Below are 9,302 nucleotides of genomic sequence, written 5' to 3'. Positions count from 1 at the left end.
AGCGCAACGTCTGGAAAGGCTGGAACACAGGTTGCACTAACACAGCTTGGAATTTTTTTTCCTCTTAGAGAGCGTGGCTCTGAGTGGAGAGGCCATGGAGGAGGCCAGTGGGCAAAGGACCATCTCGCAGGGTTTCAGAGCTCAGGAAGCCCCGCTGACTTCTCCTCTTGCAGGCACCTGGCTCTTCTGCCATGAGTGGTGATGATCCGACCTTTTGCGCTCTCATTTCTTGTGTTTTTATTGCCAGGTAGAACACTTGTGCTATAAAATCCAGGATTTCACAGACCTGGTAATGGCTGCAAAATCAAATACAAAAATAACTCCTCAAGTGCAGCGATGTCTAAACCACCGGTAGCACCATCACAGCGCGGGCTCACGCTTCCAGCCGAGGAAAAGTCCTCAAGGTCCTGGCGGAGCAACCAGGATCAGATTGTGGGGTCGAAAGCAGATGAGGGCTGCGACGAGCTGTAAATCCTCTCGAGCTGTTGAGGCTGGCAGCAGCAAGATGAGGTTGTGCCTCTCCCCAGCTTCGGACCGACTGTGCCCACGTTGTTCTTGGCACTTTTCCCACACAAGCGACAGGAATAAAAACGGGCAGGCTGGGCCGGATGCGACCGCCAGCCTGCAGCCCCGGAGAATTACGCCGGCGTTCGCTTCTGACTGCAGGAACCTGCTGCAGAGATGTTAGATGGACTGTCTGGGTCGCTGGCTGGTTAATTCAGTTCCATTTATTTCGTAATTTAGGACTCAGCAGTTTGAAACGATCGTTTCAAAGCAGGTTGGTGCTGGTGGATGAGTGGCTTAGGGCAGAGCCGAGCTCCTGCGGCTCTGCCTGCACGGAGGAGAGGAGGGTGGACCTGAATCCGAGAGGGCAAACTGAGCCCTTCCCCACTCCTCAGGGGCAAGCGGTGGGATTCCGAGTCCTTGCACAGGCTGCCAACTGGATGGGTGCTTTCAGAGGTGCTGACACCTTTGAGGGTGCTGTGGGTGCCCTGTGCGGGGAGGAAGGGTGACAGTTTGCAGAGCAGGACACCTCGCTTTGCCACGCTTCTCTGCTTGCGCAGAGCATGGGCACAGTCCTCGGGGAGGGTTTTGTTGGCAGATCTTGAGAGAGCAGCTTGGACCAGACCTGTTCTGGAGGATGTTGTCTCCATCCTCTGCGTGCTCCATCCCTTGGGCATGCCAAGTGACTCAGAAGTCCCTGGAGATGTGCCCGGTGCCAAAACTGCCTCTGCCGCCAGTTTTGTGGCCTTTTTTGTGCTTCTGCTGAAATCCCAGCGCAGGTAACGTCTGCCGCTGCCGCCCGGGTGTCGAACACCGGCGGGTTTTGAGATGGGCAGAGATGGTAACGCTGACAACCTTAGAGCTGCGAGATAAAAATCTTAACTCAAACCTGCGTTCAGCTCTGGAGTCCCCAACACAAGAAGGACATGGAGCTGCTGGAGCGGGGCCAGAGGAGGCCACGGAGATGATGCGAGGGCTGGAGCACCTCTGCTCTGGAGACAGGCTGGGAGAGTTGGGGCTGTTCAGCCTGGAGAAGAGAAGGCTCCAGGGTGATCTTATAGCAGCCTCCAGTACCTAAAGGGGCTACAGGAAAGCTGGAGAGGGGCTTTGGACAAGGGTGTGGAGTGACAGGACACGGGGCAATGGCTTTAAACTGAAAGAGGGGAGATTTAAATTTGATCTAAGGCAGAAATTCTTCCCTCTGAGGGTGCTGAAGCACTGGCACAGGTTGCCCAGAGAAGCTGTGGCTGCCCCATCCCTGGAAGTGTTCCAGGCCAGGTTGGATGGGGCTTTGGGCAACCTGGTGTAGTGGAGGGTGTCCCTGCCCATGGCAGGGGGTTGGAACTGGATGATCTTAGAGGTTCTGTGCAACCCAAACCATTCCAGGATTCTGTGATTCTATGATTCTCTCTAATAGGGACTGGGCTCTCCGGAGTGTTAGTGCTGCGGTGCGGCTCGGATGGGGTTATCCCTCACATCCTTCAGAGACTCGTGTCTCGGCCAAGGGTGGTGGGATGAGCTTTGGGGTGGTTCAAAGTCACATACGATTTTTGTCGTCCTCTGTGAAGGCTGTGAGATACCAGAAGCATCACCCCAAGGAGGCCCGCGCCTCTTTGGGGTACGGATTCCTAAATTCCTCAATTTAAATGCAGATTTGCGGCCGTTTGATTATGCTGTGCATCAGAGAAGCTTTTGGAGGGTGAACAGCTTGTGATGATCCGCCACGCATCCCTCGGAGCAGATATTGTTTGCTGTTGCCGTATCGTGGCTGCGTGCCTCTGCAGAATGCAGAGTGGCTCAGATCAGCCCTCCTTTCCTCTCTTTTTCCTTTCACCTCCATTGAAATTTGCTCTCCTTACCTCCCTGAAGCCTTTTTAATCAACCTGGACGGCACAATCTGCTTTGCAATAACAGGAATAATGTTTTTGGAGGTGCTTTGCATGGTAATGCTCTTCTCGGTCTGAAATGCTGCTCTTCAGAATGACTGCGGCTCCAGGAAAGGCTTGTCTGTCTTCTTGACACCTTGGTCTTTGACAACCAGAATATTTTTTGTTGGGAGGCTTATAATTACTCAATTTATAACTTCCTTATAGGAAAAGGGAAGGGAGGAAAAGAGGATCAGTGTGGCACAGGAGCGGGTGCGCTAGTGGTGGTCCATGGGTAGCTCGTCCTGGTTGGGATCTTTGTCCTGGGCTCTCTTCCAGGACCAAGCCCTGATCTTGTGTAGTGAGAGCATGGATCACACTGGGATTTCCTGGACCCTTCTACGACACATTTTGCTGCCCATCAAATTGCTCAAATTAATAACATTTGACTTTTAATCAAGCCCGTTACAGTCGCCGCCACACTTGAGCATCCTTCGGAAGCAGTCATCGCCCTCACCCGCTCCCTTCCTCTCCCGAGGAGCTTCTCAGGGATTTGCATCTCGTCCTTTTGACGTGGTTACTTGGCGCCAGGAACGTGAAAACTGCAGTTAATCCTCATTTTGCGTTTGCGACCGGATGGGGTTGAGTTTTGAATCGCTGCTGCGAGTTCTCGAATCTTTCACTACCTAATGCTTGATTCAAAAATAAAAAGTCATCACTTGTCGGAACAACGACACGTCGTTTCTCCATGGCCTGTAATTCTCTACCAAGTCGGCCTCTTCGTGGTGGGGAAACCCAAACCTGCTGCAATCTGCACAGAAATGGTAGTGGGGAGCTCGTGAGGTCGACTGAAGAACGTGCAGAATCCACTTTCCTCCGTACATTTTAAACTCAAGTTGTTTCTTTTTCAGCTCTAACTTTGTCTTAACGATCTAACAGACCATTTGGTGCTATGGAAACCCCAGTTTACACACGGGTGCATAGCTGCAAGCAATTAACTGTCTTTAATTTTCATTTTCTGGGGATATTTTTGACTTGTGTATTAAGCAAACATTTATGCAAAACGCTGTGGAATCCATAAATGTTAATTAAGTTGAACTCGGGTCTTTGCCGTGGCAGATAATCGGATCGATGGGCTCGCTGAGGTCGGCGAAACTTGCCGCGATGGCTCAGAGCCGCTAGAAAAAAAAACCAATCCTGATCAAACCCATCAGGTAGCTCTTGATTTTGGGGGTTTTCGGGTCAGATTGCAGCTGGAGGAAATGGGCAAACTGGGATGAACCGGAGGTAGGAGGAATTTGGATTTCCCTGTACCATTTCTGCAGCGGACCGCTGTGGCTGCTATTTTTTTTTATAACAAATAAGCACATTCTCATGGTTTTTATCCAGTGTGTGTGTGCAGGAGCATTGAGGAACAGGAACGAACCCTTCTGGGAACGGTGATGTGTTGATGCTGATAAATAAAGTGAGCCCTGGTTTGGATCTGACGTGCCGAATCCTGCTGTGAAGCGGGATCTGGGCTGGAAGCAGGTGCCTGCACACAGCACAGCAGCAGTGCCCGACGCTCTTCATCCCTTCTCTCCCCCTTGCATGATAAAATGACCCGTGAAAATAAGTAACAAGAGCTTAATAGGCACATGGGATGGGGCCTCTGGCAGCGATGCCCATCAGCTGTGCCTCGGCAATGCTCCTTTAATTAAAAACTGCAAATTATAGCTGGCTGGAGCTGCTGGCGCGGGCTGGCTGGGCTGGGGGCTTTGCCTGGGAGATGAAGCGTGGCCGGCTGCTCCTCCAATCCACGTTTTCTCTCCCATCAGGGCGGTGAGGCCTTGGAAAGCCAAGGATTGTGCTGTCCCGGTGCCTGTGCCCGCGGAGCGGTGGGACTCGGGAAGTGCGAACGAGAAAGCGGAGCCGAGCGCGTTAGCGGCTCCGCCGGGGGGGTCGCTCCGCGGCGCGGCCAGCTCAGTGGGGGGAAACGCCGGCGCCGCCGCGCCATCCCGGAGCCGCATGTCTGCTTCAGCGGCCGGTGAGTCCTGCCCGCGTTCCAGTTGCCATCCCAGCCTCTTCCCGTGCTCGGGGAATTGGTGCCGTGCGGCCAGTCCCGGCTTTGCCGGTGGCTGAGTTTTGAGGTTTATGCTTTTTCTTGCTGTAGTTTTGAAATTCCAGAGTGCACCCCTCTCACCAAAGGTCCCCCCAGACCCACTGGCTGCCTTTCACCCCTCTTTTCATAGAATCATAGAATCATAGAATCGTTGGGGCTGGAAGGGACCTTCAAAGGTCATCTAGTCCAACCCCCCTGCAAGGAACAGGGATATCTCCAACTAGATCAGGTTGCTCAGGGCCTCGTCCAACCTGGCCTTGAACGTCTCCAGGGATGGAGCACCCACCACCTCTCTGGGCAACCTGTGCCAGTGTTCTACAACTCTCATGGTAAAAAATTTTTTCCTAATATCCAACCTGAATCTACCTCCCTCTATTTTGAAACCATTACCCCTTGTCCTATCACAACAGGCCCTCCTGAACAGCCTCTCCCCATCTTTCCTGTAGGCCCCCTTGAGGTACTGGAAGACCGCTATAAGGTCACCCCGGAGCCTCCTCTTCTCCAGGCTGAACAGCCCCAACTCTTTCAGCCTGTCCTCATAGGAAAGGTGCTCCAGCCCTCTTATCATCTTCATGGCCCTCCTCTGGACCCTCTCCAACTGGTCCATGTCCTTCTTATGTTGGGGACTCCAGAACTGGACGCAGTACTCCAGGTGAGGTCTCACGAGGGCAGAGTAGAGGGGGAGAATCACCTCCCTCCACCTGCTGGCCACGCTCCTCTTGATGCAGCCCAGGACGCGGTTGGCCTTCTGGGCCGCAAGAGCACATTGCCGGCTCATATTGAGCTTCTCATATTGAGAAGCTCAATTCACCCAGTTTCAGCTTTGCCACATTTCACCCCTTCTCCTCCCACTCCCACCAAGCCACTGGTTGGCGCCTCTCGTCGTTGCGTGCTCGTTAACCAGCTCCAACACGGTCTCACAAAAGAAACATTTATTTATGAAAATCCATTTGGACAACCTCGACGATCAGAGAGAAACTGTTCTGGGGAGGAGGGTTGGACTTTTTCTCCGTAGAGATGCTACTAATGGAAAGAACTTCATGCAAAGCTCCCGTTTGCTGCCCCACACGCCGAATGCCAAACCCCAGACGTCCGTTGTAGCCCATCTCGTCCCCTCCTGGCCCCGACTGTATCCTATTGCACGGAATCAGGAGCCTTTTTGGCTGGGATGGCAAGTTGAAGAGTGGAGACACCCAACACATCTCTCATCCTCAGCTGCTCTTGGGACTCACTGTCCCTTCTCCGGGGTGCCACAACCGCTGCGTTTAACTAAGGAGTGGGATTTAGCTCCCAGCAGAGGTGGTATTTTGGGTGGATATACCACAGGAAAAGAGGCTATTTGCGTGTTAAACTTTGCATGACAACCGCTGTGTTAATTATTCAGCTGGAAACAGGGGTTTGGGCAGGTATTGGTAACAGATTCCTGAAGCCTGAGAGGTGTGTTTTGGTGGTTTTTAAAAATTATTATTATTTTAATGGTAAGCAAAAGCTAGGAGCTCTTGGGCTGGGCACTTTGGTTGTGTGGTCTCTCAGGAAGGCTCTGGCTAAAAAAAATAACCCTCGTCAGCCCTTTGGAAATTCGCAGCACGTGGCGGATACGCTGCTTCCATCATCCCAAGTCGCTGCCTGCCGGCAGATGCGGTGTGCTCGGCTGGGCCAACCAGTCGCTGCAGCCCTCGAGGGACAGCAAAATACAAATAATAATAAAGATATTATTTATCTTTAATACTAAATAATTATTTAATTATTTGTTACATGGGTGGGCAGGCAGCTCTACCAGCAATCCCGGTACACGACGAACAATGGGGATTGGTACCGGCTGCTTTGCTTTGACTTCCATGTTTGCCAAGCTGCCTGATTTTTCTGGCAAGCCAGCTCTTGGTTGGCTTTTGCTGTTTTTTTGTTTTGAGCTGGTGGGAGAGAAATGGTTACACATTTAAACGGGTGTAAATGTATTTTGGAGCGACTGATTTTGGATGGAGATGGGGAATTGCTGCTCCATGCTCTGGCTGGGAGCTAGACAGGAAGAGCAATTTTTGAGTGCCAGAAAGCAAACTTGAGCTTATAATCAGCCCCTTGGGGATAAGGAGATGGCTTCAGGCTGGGATGTGGGGTTCAGAGCTCCCTTCTGCAACGGTTTTGGCTCGGAGTGCGTTGTGATTGGGCTTAGGCAGCTCCCGTTAACGGTGGCGGGAGTCATCTGTACTTCTCCAAGGAGGAGATGGCAAAGGGATGTGTGCAGACCTGCTGAGTGATTCTCTCCAGATGCTATTATTTTGCATTTCAGAGAGCCAGGAAAGAGACAAAGAAACTGTCTTGCTTTGCAATTGAATTTCTAATCAGAGATCTGCAAGCAAACCAGGGAAACAGGCTCAATAAATCAGAAAAAGCCTCTGTCTTACAGCTGCCCTGTTTGAAAGGAGAGCTGGAAATAGTGCAGAGACTGGACTTGCTCTATGGTTAGATGTCCCATCCCAAGCCTGGGCAGAGGTGTCTTGTTTTAGGCTTCTCAGTCTTCCAAAGAAGCCTTCTCTGTGACTTTTGCATTCCCAGAGCGTCCCGAGGTTGGTGAAACCAGCCGACGTTGCCTGCTGTGTGTCCTGTGTCCCATCTCCTGGGTTGGCCCAGATCCTAAATGTGAGAAGACCCTCATCCCTGTTCCTGTCTCCACCAATAAAATAACTTGGCACTTGGAGGTGGGAAGGGGAAACCAGGCGTGGGTGTGTAGTACCCATTTACACAGAACCTTTGGGTGGTTTCCATCTCTTGAATGATCCCTTGACGTGCTCCCATCAGCTTGGGTGGCCCAGGCTGGCTCCGCTGTGGTCATTGGCACTATTTGTAACAGGTGGGGAATTTTTTCCCACTTTATTTCAAGAAATAGTTTACTACAAGCTGCACAAGCAGAATTTCAGGCTGGAAACTGTCAGCTTGAATTGAAGTCTCCGCGCGCGCCCTCGGGGTTGTCCCACGTTTCAAGCTGAGCGTTGCTTGTGAGAAGACAGTTGTCGTTTCCCTGCACGTCTCATGATCACAGCATCCTTGGGGCATAAAACACGGAGGATAAAAGGGCAGCGTGGTTATATATATATACACACACATAGATATCTTTTTTCTTTTTGATTTTTTTTGTAAATGCTGACTTCTGTAGGCTCACAACCTGACACGGACTCTTTGTGCATGGGGCGCACGGAGCAGATCTCTGCTTGCTTTGTTCGGTTCTCTAGACCGTTTTGAGATATTTGGTTTCATTTTAATTTTGAATTTGGGTTTGGCAGCTGCAAGTAAATCAGAATTTGGCTCTGGTTTGTAGCACCTTCTCGGGTATTGGCAGCACAGCTCCTGTGGAGTTGGTGGGAAAAGTTTCCTGGTCCGACCCTTGGGTTAAAACTCTCGGCATCGCCCAGCACTTCGATCCCTTCTGCCTGGGGCTGGTGGGTTTTTTTGGCAAAACCAAACCCCCAGGTAGGCTGTGCCACTCCCCCTTCTCCACACCGCAGGGTTACGGGAGGCAGTGGCAGAGGAATATGTCTTAAGGCAACCAGAACTGTGAGAAGTGGAAATTTAAGCAGGAAAATATCACGTATTCCAGCCTGGATGCGAAGCGTGCGGCAATTTGTAACATCACAGCAGTTGGGAGGAATGTGGAAGTGGCTGGAAGAGCTGCTCCTCGCTGATGGCACTTGGCAGGATTTTAGGGTAAAAATGAAGATGACAGTTCTTGTCAATCCGGTTTTGCAGCCATTTTATTGGTCTTGGATCCATTTATTTACCCATTCATTTAATTTCTGCTGGAGTCATTGCTTAAGTAGGTGTATTTTTAGCTCCAAGAACCGTCATGGCTGGGGATTTATTAATGACTGGATCTTCCAGCAGCCAGTTTGGATGCTGAATAGTTGCAAAGCTCCAAAAGTCATCTCTGCTTTACTTTCAAAAATTGCTGTGTGCTCAGCAGGGTCTGATGTTCAGCTGCTTTGAAATCAATGAGCCGTTTCCTCGCCCTCTTCAAATCTGTCGTGCGTCTCTGTCAAGTGTCTCTGTCTTGCAGTGAATCAGCCCATTTTGGGCATCTGATTTCTACACCAAGAGTGAGAATTGGACCAGCAGCAAGGAGCAGTCAATATAACCACCCCCAAAATGCCCCCAAACTTGTGAGTTTGTTCCCAACTTTCCCTACTTCCCATTTTATTTACTTTTTCCCCCTCTCCCCCCCCTTGAGTATATGTTCATCTGTTTGCTGACCAAAGGAGCCCTGGGTACGACAGCCCCAGTGAAAATTATCCATCATAACAGGACTAAAATATTAGATATACCCACGTACACACCATAAACTTCATGTTTTACGCAAAAGACAGGGGGATGAAAAGAAAAAAGTTTCCCTGATTAAAACAAAGTCCAGAAAGTGGAAGTGAATCATTTCAACCCTCCTTTGAGGGAAAAAAAAAAAAGTCTGCAAACTTCTTGTCTCCCTTCAAACCTTGTATGCTGGCAAAACTTTGTTTTTCTGGCAGAAACCTGCCATGCCTGTTTCTGTGCAGCTCTAGACGTTTCCGAGTTGTGAGCAAATATTTCAGTATGGCCAGTGTCTTCTTCTCCAGACCTCCACAGGCTTCCAAACTCTATCCAAGAGACACCACCTTGGGGCTTTTAGGAAATCACAGTGATTGCTTTTGGCACGTACGGTTGACTACCAGCAACCAAAGTCTGGCTCAGTTCAGAAGTCCTTTCGAGAGCCCAGTTTCGATGAGCTGTGGTGTGGAGTGGCAACAGGAGACCGTCGTGCAGACAGATGCAGGTGCTGGAGATGAGTTGGGACTGTGCAGAAGTATCTG

Source organism: Tauraco erythrolophus, chromosome 29 (assembly GCF_009769465.1).
Source record: "Tauraco erythrolophus isolate bTauEry1 chromosome 29, bTauEry1.pri, whole genome shotgun sequence".
NCBI classification, from domain to species: domain Eukaryota; kingdom Metazoa; phylum Chordata; class Aves; order Musophagiformes; family Musophagidae; genus Tauraco; species Tauraco erythrolophus.
The sequence above is the reverse complement of the archived record's forward strand: the minus strand, read 5'-3'. Positions refer to the sequence as shown.